This window comes from Cydia fagiglandana, chromosome 20, assembly GCF_963556715.1.
Source record: "Cydia fagiglandana chromosome 20, ilCydFagi1.1, whole genome shotgun sequence".
Classification (NCBI taxonomy): Eukaryota; Metazoa; Arthropoda; class Insecta; order Lepidoptera; family Tortricidae; genus Cydia; species Cydia fagiglandana.
The window spans coordinates 11067560-11083305 of record NC_085951.1 but is presented as its reverse complement, the minus strand read 5'-3'; the positions used below and the strand labels follow the sequence as shown (position 1 = coordinate 11083305).

The 15746-nt window shown below is 37.7% G+C and overlaps 1 protein-coding gene across 11 annotated transcripts in view; it reads right to left on the bottom strand.

The window, feature by feature from the left end:
- The window catches only part of LOC134674330 (peripheral-type benzodiazepine receptor-associated protein 1), a 59736-nt gene extending 44622 nt beyond the window's left edge, over window positions 1-15114 (bottom strand). For 10 of the 11 annotated variants that reach the window (XM_063532354.1, XM_063532357.1, XM_063532361.1 and 7 more), the window contains exon 1: window positions 14363-15114. The gene's annotated coding sequence lies outside the window, so the exon portion shown is untranslated. The remainder of the gene's footprint in view (window positions 1-14362) is intronic. The other variant, XM_063532364.1, reaches the window with a different exon arrangement.
- Between the last annotated feature and the right edge of the window lie 632 nt (window positions 15115-15746).

The following is a 15746-nucleotide window of genomic DNA, read 5'->3' as shown; positions in this document are numbered from 1 at the left end:
AAAATAAAAGTTTCCAAAATTTTATTGAAATGATATACCTACATGAAATAATCAAATACAACACATTTACTTAAAATAACTTTTATAATAAGGCATATAAAATTACCAAAAAGATGAAATAAAATAAATACAAAAAGAAATGAGTGGTTTGAACCCTGTCATGTTGTTCAACTTGTTAGACTTATACTCAATAGCTAAAAGCCACTAGACCATTTGACCATAGTAGACCCGGGCGAAAAATGCCTTCTTATTTAAGTAACCCATTACTGTCAAAAATATCAAGTTTGAATTGATTTGAAATATAATTTTTCATTGTCGACTTATTGACTCCAAACGTTGCGAGCATGTTGTACTTTAAACCATTTGGCAACGTCGCACGCGGGGAAATCTTCTGAAAATGTATGTCCTTTTATATTTTGATATTTATGGATATATGAGGATTCTTCTACTTATGTTGCAAATTGATTAAATTATCGAGAGACAAGAACAAGAAATATGATTCGGTTAAATTGTGTTCTAATGTATGGGGAAGACAAACTAATTATAGCCAGCCTTTTATGAATGTAGTATGATACCTTAGGGTATGGTGCTTTACGCACACTAGCGTACCTTCCCCTCCCCGTGACGCAACCCCCCCTTTTTGCATGAAATATGTCCCGGTTCACAGTTTTTTACATTTTTTGAGGAAAGTATATATTTTAGGAAAAAAGTGTCAATGAAAGAAATAATCCTTAATAAATTCTTAATAAAAAAGGTCATATTCATTATTTTATATGATGCACCTAATTCATGTATTAGCTTGTCAAAATTCGAAATAACATAGTTTTTACTTAGGATTCGAAACTCATTTATTATACACAGTGTAACACGAGGAACCCGAATAATTTTGACAGCGTATTCCTGATCATATTTAGAGACAAAAATGTTCTATAAACTTTTTTGAAATGCGGCTAGTTTCAGAGTTAATACTCGTACCAATTTGAAAAAAAAAACAAGTTTCTATTGTTACATAGTTCAAAACGCCTTTTTGATGGCGATGTTGTTACTATGGGATTTAGTCTAAATATCCTTATTGATATGTCAAAAAGTGACAATTAAGTAACACGTTGCAAAAACTATGTTTTACGAAAAAAAAGTAAAAATCCATGTTAACTGACAAGTTTACCAATAACATTTACTTTTTATGTACATACATATATTTTCAAAAAATTAAAAAAAAAAGGGGCCAAGTGCGAGTCGGACTCGCGTTCCAAGGGTTCCGTATATTACACAATTTTTAACAATGTTTTTTTTTTTTTTATTTATTTAGATATTTAATTCAGGGAACAAGGCCCATCTTACAAATACCTTACCGACTAACATACATATGTATTTTATAAACTTAAAACTAAACATTATTTATGCGAAACGTGAGTGAAATCTTTAAAAAATCCGTAGGAGTCGGATCAAAAACTGTAATTAAGTCCGACTCACGCTTGACTGTACATTTCTAATAGGTTTTCCTGTCATCTATAGGTATAGACCTATTTTATGTATTTTTTCATAATTTTAAACCTAGTAGTTTCGGAGATAAAGGGGGGGGGAATAGTAATTTTTTGCCTATTTTCTTGAATAACTTCTAAACTGTTTATTCGAAAATTATAAAAAATATATATTTGAGATCCTTACAATAAGCTCTTTCATTTGATATGTAACATGATATAGTTTGAAATTTTTTATTTTTGAATTTTTTCATTTACCCCCCAAAAGTGGCCCCCATGTTTAAAATTCATTTGTTTACAAACTTACATATGTGTATCAGATTCCAACTTGATTGGTCCAGTAGTTCCGGAGAAAATCGGCTGTGACAGACGGACAGACAGACAGACGCACGACAGTGGCGTGCCTAGGGTTTAGGAGTAAGGCAAGCCGAAAGATATGTTTTCGTAATAAATGTCCAATCTCAGTCTTTGGACTCAAATGAATTTGCTAGCGTATCGCGGCGAGCTATCATAGCGCACAGCACAGGGCATACTAGGTACTACCATAACTACTAGATAGAATTTTACAAACATATCAGAGGGCCTACCGCGTACACTGAAATTTGCAAATTGCATGCTTCTTTCTCTGTCACTCTAATTACGCCTTAATTGGAGTAAACCAACAATCCTTGTGTTTTGTAAACGGCCGTACAAAATGTTCTTTTAATGCGACTGACTTATCTGAGAATACACAAGTCGGGTGTTCGTTTTGGCGCGGAAATTATATATATCCCGTTTTTCTACAAAGTTTAACGATTTTACCTTGATTTCGTCGAGTAATACGTGGACGCATCTCATACCGTCACAAGGAACAACTTCATCCATTGTCAACACTTATAAACGTCACAACAAACGAACAAATCCACATTCACTACTTAATTCAAATTCACTTAAATAAATTGACCTTTCGTTACTTTCGACTCGACTAAATGATAATACACTTGAAGTAAACGCGTGCCCGTGTGAACTTATGCAGCTAACTTCACACCAAAAGCTCGGCTTAAATCGCCTTATAAAATTGCTATACATACCAACAAATAGTTACATCGTTCTATGGCGTTTGTAGGCTTAGACAGCCTAGAGCGGGACGAAAAAGCAAGCTCGCACTCGTCGGCTTGCAACCGCAACAAACCGACGAGTGCGAGCAGGATAGCTGAATTCTCAGCAGATATTCATCCTACGCATGATTTCTTTCGCGCGGAAGAGGCGCCACGGCAAAATTGTGCAACACGCTGGCGCCGCGGTCCGCGCGCTGTAGCTTGAATTTAATACATAATACGGGTTCATTTGGCGCGCGGTTTAAAAATAATCTATATTGATTATTGATCTTATCACTACGTAATTTCGGTAAGGCAACTAAGGCAAGCCCGGCTTTTGGGCTTGTATGGAAGTACCGCCACTGACGCATGAGTGATCCTATAAGGGTTCCGTTTTTTCCTTTTAAGGTACGGAACCCTAAAAACAATAACAAAAATTGTTTTCGGCGAAATTGACCTAAACTCATGTACATAATTTTTTTCCTTCTTTTGACCTCAGAAATAAAATTTTCTTGAGAACACCTTGTATAATAAGTGTTATAAAATGAATATAACCTTTTTTACTAAGAATTTAATAAGGAACTATTTCTTTCATTGACACTTTTATCGTAAAATGTATACATGAGATCAAAAAAAGGAAAAGATGTAATAGTATGTGTTTAGGTTAATTTCGCCAAAAAAAATTTTTATTTGTTTTTTTTTTTAATTTTATGAATGAATTTGTACATAAAAATAAAATGCTATTGGTAAACTTGTCACTTAAAATGGTTTTTTTTTCGTAAAACTTAGTTTTTGCAAAGTGTTACTTGTCACTTTTTGACATATCAATAAGGATATTTAGACTAAATCCCATAGTAGCAACATCGCCATCAAAAAGGCGTTTTGAACTATGTAACAAGAGAAACATGTTTTTTTTTTTAATTTGTGTTAACTCTGAAACTAGGCGAATTTCAAAAAGTTTATAGGACATTTTTGTCTCTAAACGTGATCAGGAATACGCTGTTAAAATTATTCGATTTCCTCATGTTACACCGTGTATAATAAATGATTTTCGAACCCTAAGTAAAAACTATGTTATTTCGAATTTTGACAAGCTAATACATGAATTAGGTGCATCATATAAAAAAAATGAATATGACCTTTTTTATTAAGAATTTATTAAGGATTATTTCTTTCATTGACACTTTTTTCCTAAAATGTATACTTTCCTCAATAAATGTAAAAAACTGTGAACCGGGACATATTTCATGCAAAAAGGGGGGGTTGCGTCAGGGGGAGGGGAAGGGACGCTAGTGTGCGTAAAGCACCATACCCTAAGGTATCATACTACATTCATAAAAGGCTGGCTATAATTAGTTTTTCAAAAAGCACAATTTGACCGAATATATGAAAGAGGGTCATTGTTGTTGTAAAAGGTGTGCAAGAAATGATACGTTTCTGCACTAGAGCAGTTTAGGTTCCAATTCCAAGTACGATTTTATTATTCTTTTTACAATAAGCAATTGAAATTTGGGTATAAATGGATTTGTTATACAATTTCCATTCTGATATTTGACTCCCCATTCCATAAATAACGATACTTTTGGCCAAATTGTTAATTGAAAATACCTACTCTCAAAAATACCTACTATAAAAATGTATTTAAAAAAACACATGCATTTTACTTTCCTCGTATGCGAAATGAAAAGTAGAGTGTTTTAACTCTGGTGAAAGGCAGCATTTTTGAAAAAAACCAGGCAAGTGCGAGTCGGACTCGCGCACGAAGGGTTCCGTACCATAATGCAAAAAAAAAACAAAAAAAAAGCAAAAAAAAAAACGGTCACCCATCCAAGTACTGACCACTCCCGACGTTGCTTAACTTTGGTCAAAAATCACGTTTGTTCTATGGGAGCCCCATTTAAATCTTTATTTTATTGTGTTTTTAGTATTTGTTGTTATAGCGGCAACAGAAATACATCATCTGTGAAAATTTCAACTGTCTAGCTATCACGGTTCGTGAGATACAGCCTGGTGACAGACAGACGGACAGACGGACGGACAGCGAAGTCTTAGTAATAGGGTCCCGTTTTACCCTTTGGGTACGGAACCCTAAAAATATCATCTACTAATGTTATTGTTATGCACAAGCAGAAGATATTATAGAATCTTGTTTATTTACAAGAAGATGACATTTTTCTCCACATACCTATATATTTTTGAGAAAAATATAGCCAGGTATTTTAGTTTAAAAATCATTGTTACAATAAATATAGGCTTTTCCAGAGAACATTTATATTTCTACCGAAACGAAAGCAGAATTCACAAGGGTTTTCGGTGGACGACCGTAACGCGAATGATTGTTTGGACTGACCTTTCTGTAAATATATAAATGTATTTTATTGTGTAATAATCATAATAATTAAGAATGAAATTATATCAGAAAGGAGATTCTTAAATGAGTAGGTATACTCGTAACATGCTTTGTGCATTAAATATACCTCCCTCTATTGAGTGAAAATAAAACAAAATACACAGGTAATCTGTGTTGCGGTTTTAAAGTGCCATCTGTTACACCTTTGACAAATTAAAAATGATTGCTTGTCAAATGAAGTCGCCATGTTAGAATTACACCGATACTATAAGCATCACTCACACAAACAAGCAATGAGGCAAAATTTTACCAATATTCAAAGGCTTTTTTCTTAATAATTTTAATCAAAATCTAGTATTTTTTTACGTTAAGCGAAGACAGAAATATATATACTACCCAAACATTACATATACAAGTGAAGAAACCCTATATAATAGGAGCTAGGGTGCCAAGAAAGTTGTATGAAAATCGAGCAAGGAGAACCACCTTAATCTCTCATATCTTTATCAATTACATGAGCTGTCAATGTAGTGTAGTAAACGAAGCAAGTTGTTGTATGGAGACCCATGCATTCCTCAGTCGATGAAATTTTGCTTGGTTATTGTATAGTATGAGCCGAAACTAACATTATAAATATAAAAAAAAAACCCGGCCAAGTGCGAGCCTGACTCGCGTTTCTAGGTTTCCGTACATAATTCCGACTCACGCTTGACTGCACATTTCTAGTAGGTTTTCCTGTCATCTATAGGTAAAGAACTATTTTGAGTATTTTTTTCAAAATTTTAGACCCAGTAGTTTCGGCGATACAGGGGGAATGGTCATTTTTTGGCTATTTGTATTTTCTTAAATAACTTCGAACCTATGTATTTTAAAATTATAAAAAAAATATGTCCATCTTTGGGTTACTAATTTCATATGTACCAATTTCAACTTAATTAGTAGTAGTTTCCGAGAAAATAGGCTGTGACAAACAGACAGACAGACTCACGAGTGATCCTATAAGGGTTCCGTTTTTTCGTTTTGAGGTACGGAACCCTAAAAACACTCCTAAGTTAGGTATTTATACGTAAAAATACAAATCTGTTCATATATTTAACCGAGTAATTCCTCCGTCCAAAATTTTTTTACCAAATAAGTTATTGGTATTTCTGCTGGAATATTTTTTTTTTTGATATTTCATATATTGTTGCAATACGTTACATGAATATTTCCGGTGAAGACGTAAGATTGAACGGAGCATTTTTCCGTAAAAAAATATTAACGATTTAAGACTTTAGGTATTTACTTAAATACTATTATTATCTCTTTATTTATTTATCGTCTTAGGTTAGGTATTTTTATAATATGAATATAAAAGTAAAATATAAAAACACTTACAAAACAATAAAAATACATATAAACACATTATAAAAAACCTAACCTAGGGTGCCGCCAGCAGCGGGGCAAGGCCCAAGCTACCGGTGGTCAGGGCTGCAGAGAGAGGAACCGACGTACTATCCGCGCCGTGTCCAAGATCACCGCCTTCTGCATCTGTCCCTTGATCCAACCACCTAGCGAGAGTCTCTCGAGATGTTGGTCGAGACTCTTCGCTATTAAACCGTTCACTGAAACGACTATCGGGACAATGATCGTCGAATCAACATCCCACATGGCGGTTATCTCGTGAGCCAAGTCTAGGTACTTACTGGACTTGTCCTTCTCGGCCTTCACGAGATTCTCATCATGGGGGATGGTGATGTCAACGAGCATGGCCCGACGTTGCGATCGATCTATTATCACAATATCAGGCTTATTGGCTACAATAGTCCTGTCAGTGATGATAGATCGATCCCAATAGAGCGTGGCACGACCATTCTCGAGAACAGGCGCAGGTGAGTACTTGTAGTACGGTACTTCGCAGTCCACAAGGCCATATAGAAGAGCAAGTTGCTGGTGAATAATCCTGGCTACGAGATTATGTCTGTGCAAGTACTCGCCGTTAGCAAGATGAGAACAACCGGAAATGATATGCCTGAGTGACTCTCCGGGACGGCGGCATGCCCGACAAATGTCGACCGTACCGTCCTTCAGGATATATTTCCGATAGTTGTTCGTCATCATCACTTCGTCTGCAATTGCACAGGCAAAACCCTCGGTTTCTCCGAAGAGGTCCCCGAATCGTAACCAGTTCACCGACGCGAGCAGGTCCACATCGGGTCCCGTGAGGGCCTTGTAGAACCGCCCGTGTAGCACCTTACTCTCCCATGCCGCCTTGCGATCCGCAGTACTTAGTACCACAGGTTTGCGCCAGTTCTCGTTTGCCAAGGAAAGCGGCGTGAGGTTCCTATCTACTGCCACCACATCACGATGCATCCCACACTCGTATTATTATTATTCTTTGGATATTTATTAACCGACTTCCAAATCTCAAAGAAGGAGGTTATCAATTCGGTTGTAGAGTGACGGCACCAATCATGGACATGTTAAGCGCACTAAATTAGAATTTCGTTTAAAAATGGGATGTTTTTTGACGATACAAAAATGGTGATTTTTTTTTCGGCACTTAAATACATGAGGAACATTTAAACAAAACCAAAAATTCTGTATGTTTAATACATAATTAATAAAAAATATATAAATTGAAATTTACGAAATCACCATTGATGGACATCAAAAATTCAGTAATGGACACCCAGTCATGGACATGGACCCAATTATGAACATCCATTAATGGACACTTTTGTATTGAACACATAAATAAAACAAATAATGTCACAAATCAACTTTTATTAACGCTATTTGAACTTTCATTTAGATTTCTAAGTTATACTATAAGAGTTCTAGGACTAATCCGGTTGCCGGCTGCATGAAACAAACCTGATCAAAAAATAGAATATACCTACCCTGTAGAGGTACCTGACATTTAGTACCTTCCAACGCACTTGGTCGGCCTAGGCTTAACCTGGCAGATTTTGTACAAATGACAAAAACGTTGGACAAAAAAACATCAAAAAAATACCTCATCGAAAAATGGAATTAAACTTGTATGGTAGGATACCTGACCTTGGGGACAGTAAAAAAAAAAGTGGTCGGCCTCACCTTAACCTGACAGCTTTTGCAGTCCGACCAAATTTATAAAAAAAAAACATGAAAAAGACCTATCGAAAAATCGTATGAAACTTGTATGGTACGATAGCTGCCTTTGAGGACAGTAAAACAAAATGGTCGGCCAAATCCTGTATTGGCCGGCCGATTGGCGATTGGGTCGATCAAATTTGTGGTACCACGTGAGAGCTACAATTTACCTCATCAAGAAATAGAATTGGCAGTTTTTGCTGCCAGGCTACGAGTTTTTGCAGTCCAACCAAATTTGTGGTACCACGTGACAGCTACAATTTACCTATAGGATGAAAAAAACGGATTATAATAGCTAAAATAAACCTATTGACGTATGGCTTGGTCGGCCTCACCTTAGCCTGGCAGTTTTTGCAGTTCGACCAAATTTGTGGTACCACGTGACAGCTACAATCCCTACAATTTACCTCATCGAAAAATAGAATGAAAAAAACAGATTATCTTAGCTAAAATAAACCTGTTGACGTGTCTTGGTCGGTCTCACCATAACCAGTCAGTTTTTGCAGTCCGACCACAGTTTTAAAAAAATCATCAAAAAAATCTTATCGAAAAATCGTATGAAACTTGTATGGTACGATAGCTGCCTTTGAGGACAGTAAAAAAAATGGTCGGCCAAATCCTGTATTGGCCGGCCGATTGGCGATTGGGTCGATCAAATTTGTGGTACCACGTGAGAGCTACAATTTACCTCATCAAGAAATAGAATTGGCAGTTTTTGCTGCCAGGCTACGAGTTTTTGCAGTCCAACCAAATTTGTGGTACCACGTGACAGCTATAATTTACCTTGTCGAAAAATAGGATGAAAAAAACGGATTATAATAGCTAAAATAAACCTGTTGACGTATGGTTTGGTCGGCCTCACCTTAGCCTGGCAGTTTTTGCAGTCCGACCAAATTTGTGGTACCACGTGACAGCTATTATTTGCCTCATCGAAAAATAGGATGAATAAAAAACGGATTATAATAGCAAAATAAACCTGTTGACGTATGGCTTGGTCGGCCTCGCCTTAGCCTGGCAGTTTTTGCAGTCCGACCACATTTATCCATCCATCTAAGACAAAACAAAGAGCCCAATTATGGACAACTAAAAATACCCAGTTATGGACATCGTCTATTATTGGAAAATAAAGAGCAATCACAAAATCAACCCAACTCAAATGTTTAGTGCAATAAATTAAATAATTTAACACAATAAACTAAAAAAGTAATAAAAAGCTTAAGCTTGGACACTTGTCCATTACTGAATTTCATAAAATATCGAATCCAGTAATGAACAAACCCCACAAAAAACTTATTGCTGTGATTGGACATATTCAACTTAGCTCAATTTACTTGCAATATAGTATTATTCAGTAAAAATAACATTAAATCTCATTACAACATAACACAAGATAACACCATGCACAAATATGTACTCACCTTCTTAACGATTTCAACAACAATAACGGATTTTTATGACCACCGCCCGCAACGAGATTTTACTTCGCAGCCATCTTAGAACAAAACGGCTGATTTTGGTGACATGTGTCAAAATGACAGCTCAAACGTCTATTGGTTATGCTTTAGTGTTGCCAGTTGAAAAATGTTGGGACAGTTGCTTAATAAATTCAATCAACGTAAAAAATGTCCATAATTGGTGCCGTGTCCATTACTGGTGCCGTCACCCTATGTTTTTTTTTATTTTTTTTTATGTTTGTTACTCCGTATCTCCGTCATTACTAGATCGATTTTGAAAATTCTTTTTTTGATTGAATGTATATGCATACAGATTGGTCCCGTTTTTGTCAAAACCCAGTTCTGATGATGGGATCCATGAGGAATCGAGGGAACTCCTCAAATCTTAAAGGCATACATATAGTGATTTTTGGGTTTTTATCAACAAATCAAGCATATACACCCAAAAAAGTGACATTTGATGAAGTGGAACTGCTGATGATGATCAGAACGGAACTCTTTAACGACGCATAGTTCACGGTTGGCGATTTGTCCTCTTCGTTATGTTTGTTAAGCAAGTTAAGTTTTTAAGCCACATTTTTGTCAAGCTCGAGTTCTGATGATGGGATCCATGAGGAATCAAGGGAACTCCTCAAATCTTAAAGGCATGCGTATAGAGATTTTTGTATTTACATCAGAAAATCAAGCATTTTCATTAAAAACTGTTGCATTTGATGAAGTGGAACTGCTGGTGATGATCAGAACAGAACTCTTCAACGACGCATAGTTCACGGTTGGCGATTTGTCCTCGTCGTTATGTTTGTTAAGCAAGTTAAGTTTTTAAGCCACATTTTTGTCAAGCTCGAGTTCTGATGATGGGATCCATGAGGAATCAAGGGAACTCCTCAAATCTTAAAGGCATGCGTATAGAGATTTTTGTATTTACATCAGAAAATCAAGCATTTTCATTAAAAACTGTTGCATTTGATGAAGTGGAACTGCTGATGATGATCAGAACAGAACTCTTCAACGACGCATAGTTCACGGTTGGCGATTTGTCCTCGTCGTTATGTTTGTTAAGCAAGTTAAGTTTTTAGGCCACATTTTTGTCAAGCTCGAGTTCTGATGATGGGATCCATGAGGAATCAAGGGAACTCCTCAAATCTTAAAGGCATGCGTATAGAGATTTTTGTATTTACATAAAAAAATCAAGCATTTTCATTAAAAACTGTTGCATTTGATGAAGTGGAACTGCTGATGATGATCAGAACAACTCTTAAACGACGCATAGTTCACGTTTGGCGATTTTTCCTTTTCGTTATGTTCGTTAAGCAAGTTAAGTTTTTAAGCCACATTTTTGTCAAGCTCGAGTTCTGATGATGGGATCCATAAGGAATCGAGGGAACTCCTCAAATATTAAAGGCATACGTATAGATTTTTTTGTATTTTCATCATAAAATCAAGCATTTACATTAAAAACTGTTGCATTTGATGAAGTGGAACTGCTGATGATGACCAGAACAGAACTCTTCAATGACGCATGGTACACGTTTGGTGATTACGAATTTCGATTTTGACTTGGACTGGGACCCGGACTCGGACTCATACCCGGATCCGGTTCGGACCCGGATCCGGTTCGGACCCGGACTCGGATCCGGATTCGGACCCGGACTCGGAACCGGACTCGGACTCGGATCCGGACTCGGACCCGGACACGGACCCGGACTCGGACCCGGACTCGGACCCGGACTCGGACCCGGACTCGGACCCGGACTCGGACCCGGACTCGGACCCGGACTCGGACCCGGACTCGGACCCGGACTCGGACCCGGACCTTGAAGACCCAGAAAACCACTATGATACCTTAACTAAATAAACAACTATGATTACATTGATTACCTATCATAAAATTAATGTAGGTATAAAGTACGATGATGCCAATCTTACTAGCCCCTCCCGCTTAAACCCCCGTACACCGCACGGCATGCGCCATTAAGTGGGTTAGGTTAGGTTTGAACTGCGATCCTCACAGAACCGAACAAGGATTAGGTTAGGTTAGAACTGCGAGCCTTACAGAAACGAAATGCTACTTGAAAAGTGGGTTTGATTAGGTTCGAACTGCGATCCGCACAAAACCGAACTGCTATCTGAGGAGTGGGTTAGGTTAGGCTAGAACTACGACCCTCATGGCTCCTCTTCACGATGGGCCAACGCCGGCCACTCCAAGGGACGCATTTATGCGTTAGAGGGAGCAAGTGATATTGCTATCTCATTCTACCGCATGGCTGCGTCCCTTGGAGTGGCCGGCGTTGGCCCATCCTGTAGAGGAGCCATTATACAGAAGCGAAATGCTAGTATTAGAAAAGTGGGTGGTTTTACCTCCTTTTCTACATAGTGTACCATCTACAATAATCTTTCATCGGCCCCCATGGAAGTCGGTTTTTTTTTCTTAAAAATTATACAATACTTTTTATTTATTGATACTTTATCATATTGTAAAGTTTTTTCTGGCTGAGGAATTACTGCGGGTCCACTACCTTTATTTACTACACTAATGCTGCCATCGGTAGGTGCGTTATCACTGTTATCAGTGTTATCGGACGAGGTAATAAATACCTACTGCCCACGCAAATCGATATGATGCAAAGTTGAAGTGCACCAATTCTTAATCTCCTCATCAGAACTAAATTTTAACTAAAATAGGATGATTTGGAAATAATTTTTTTCGGAATTGATATAAAATTGGGCTTAATAAAACCAACATACAATCAAATTGAGACCCTCCTTGATCCTTTTGAATATTTAAATCGGTAAAAGTTATAACTAAAAGAGTAGATAAAAATCTGTTAGCTGTTTTTTGTTGGGTAGTATAACTTAAATTACTTAGACGAGTTGCGTTGCGTGTAAAGTGTTAATGTCGCATGTTCAATTATGGATTTTAAAGACCTTTTAATTGATGGTTTCGGTTTGCAAGTAGGCACCACTACTGCGAAATGAAAGTTGTGAAGAAATGGTTTGACTAATTCTGCTAAGAAAGTATAATTCGCTACAAACATATCTCTAATTATAGTAATTATAGAGATAATATCTTGTAGGTAAGTACATTGAAGTGCCATAAAACTGAAACTGTAATTGCTCTGCAAGTTTTGGTCAAAATGTTATTTCTTTTCACATCTTGCCAAAAAAAACATTGCAGCGAATAAGAAAACTTTTTATTTAGGTAGTTACAGATAAAATTGCGAGTTTCCTTTAAATCTTTGTCTGTTTAGATATGTCTAAACCAAGTCACATAGTGGAAGTGTCACAGCTAAAAAGGCATTTTTCTCTAAGTTAGAACGAAAACAAATACCAATTCACAAAAAATTTCATTATCTATTTCAGGAAACTTTGTATGAAATTTTAGCCTGCAAATGCGGTCAGGAATACATCTTTAAAATCTGTTGGGTTTATAGGTGTATAGAATGACTGCATTGCAAGATATTTGTGAGTAAAGAAAAACACGAATACCTCGGTCCCTGCTCAAAGTGGGTCACCAATAAAAGTTACCAAAACAACATCTGGACCACAACGCAGCACGTACGGATTATTAAACAGATTTATATTCAGGAATGTATACATATAAAATACAATTATTAAGGTTTTTATTTGGCTGGTTAGTAATTACAGTAAGTGAGCCGACACTGATATGTTCGATTTAATTTTCAATCGAGCATACCTGTTTAGTAGTTCGGAAATTAAACTAGTGGTAGGTATAGCCCAGTGAAAAAAAAGGATTTTTTTAATATAAAAAAAGATTTTTTTTATATCAATCTAATAAGATTTTTACAAATATGTACATCAGGAATCATACAAACATTCTACCCGGAACTAAGTAATTAAATTTTATAGTACATTATGGTGCTAATTTATCGCTCTAGTGCGGTAACTAGCACTATACGTGCGTATGTCGAAAATTTAAAGGGCCTTATGTACTTATACTGTAAAATCTTGTACGATACACGTGCGAAAAGGTAATTCGCTTCCGTCGCAATGAACTAAAATTTATGACCTTTTTATATACAATGGGAAGAGTGATGATTTTAGCTATGTATGTATGGTTGTAAGTCCGTACCTATATACTTTTATTGTGTCGTATGTTCCACAGTAGCATCCATATTACTGAACTGATTATAGTGATTATTGTGAATGAGGTTTCAATCAGCACGCAGAGCTATGATAGACTACATATTCAACCGACTTTTTAACTCGTAAAATAAGAAAATTTTCCTTTACGTGAAAATGTAATATTGTATGATCAGAATACAGTCCTATCTAAATCTTCCTGCATTTATTAAGTATGCTTTCAAATTTTAAAATACAAAATTAAGAAGCCATAACCCGTCTATGACCCACTAAGCTGACCTAAAACAACTTGAAACAACGGCTCTTGTAGTATAGCGCTTGCCTACCTCATTTTACATACTGAGACAATAAGTAGCTAACAAAAATCTAGATTTAACAAATACCATCAAACCTTTATTACAGAAAGGTCAGCCATCACAAATGCCAAGTTCATCAAATATAGAAGGCATCCAAAACAATAAGGAGATTGATCAATACAACGGTTGCCTACAGGGAACCCAACTATTTACAGGCGCGATACCTACAGGCAATATGGCGGCCGGCTGGCTCGTTACTTTCACATTACCACCTCTAATCGGTTCCTCGGGCTATTCCACAGGAAATATAAAGAGTTTTCTCGCGAGGGATAACGACGAGGCGATCGATACAGGTCGCACTTCAATAGCCACTTGTCTTTTATACGAATCAGAAGAGCTATGCTTTGTTATCGTTCATATCCTTACCTATAGTTTAAGCCTGTCACTCGAGGAGTACTTAGCTACGGGTGGTAGTTGACTAGTTACTCACCGAGGCAGCTCCTTCCGCGGATTACATGGGATCCAGAGCACAGTGCACCAAGCTAGCGGGCTAGTTCGTGTTACAGTTGCACCTTCGAGTGGGCACGTCCTCAGCTTGCGTAACATTTATGTAACAGGACACATGCCTCACGCGAGCCAAACCGCACCGTCACAGGCTCGCGCCCCAGGCCTCGGCCTACATCCTGCCATTTTGGAATCGAGGCGGGCGCTCGGGGCGGCGGCGCGGGACCCCCGAACCGTGATCACAGCGCGCGTCCTCAGCTCGCGGGCTACGGTTTCTATGTTATAACCGGGATGTCACAGCGGTCACTACGTACGGAGGGAAAATAAAAAAGTGTGAGTCGGTCGGGCGGAGCGGTCGGCCGGCTGTAAGGGGCACATGCCTGCCGCTCGATAGGCGGGCGCAGGCGCGGGGCGGCGGCGGCGCCCCGTGACGTCACACCGCACTCGCGTCGCGCGACGCTACTCAATGGGCCGCCGTGCTCACTCCGGCCCCACACGCCTTCATTATTTAACAATCACTGTCACTCCGTACCTCGGATTAATGGCCCACTGACCGACTGCAATCAGATCTACTATCTCGGTTTCATCGATTTTATGGAAATTCAATTCGGTTCATGTTTTAACGAATGCAGTTTCGAGGTGGCGTAATGACTGCGCATAATAGTATGGAAATGAGGTGACAAGGGGAGTATTTTAATGGGCCACTAGACTATTTTAACGTTACCTACCCTACACTACATAGACGCACTTTTGAAGGACACTGAATAACCCTGCGTCGTGAGAAATATTTGCATATTTGCTCTCCAAATTATGGACACTACATTACCTCCTTTCATATTTTTCCGTGACCTTCAGGCAATTTGTCACAATCGATAGATTATATTTATGACAAACTGTTCTATATAGTTATAAATTAAAACTACACTCGACTGACTGACTCAATGAAAAATGTCCCGTTCTCAATATTCTTCCGTGTCCCAGCGTATTACATTACCTACATTACGAGTACAGTCGCCATCAGATATATCGGAGCTGCCAAGGTGGTCAAAAATATCTGAACACGCACTCTAGCGCCGTGAAAATAGAGGCATGTTCAGATATTTGTGAGCACCTTGGCAGCTCCGATATATCTGACGGCGACTGTACTTAGGTAACTATGTTGTTTACATCAGTTGTACCTACGTATGGAGTTACCATTCTTTCTTTAAGTACTTGTATTACTCTATGATAACCCTATCTAATGGGTTAGCACTGATTGGCTAGCACGTTATCTTTTCGCGGATTAGCAAAGTAATGTATTGGTATTAATTAGGTATTCTAATTCTTGATCAAACTATAGGTAATATACCTATCCACTACGAGGATGCAGG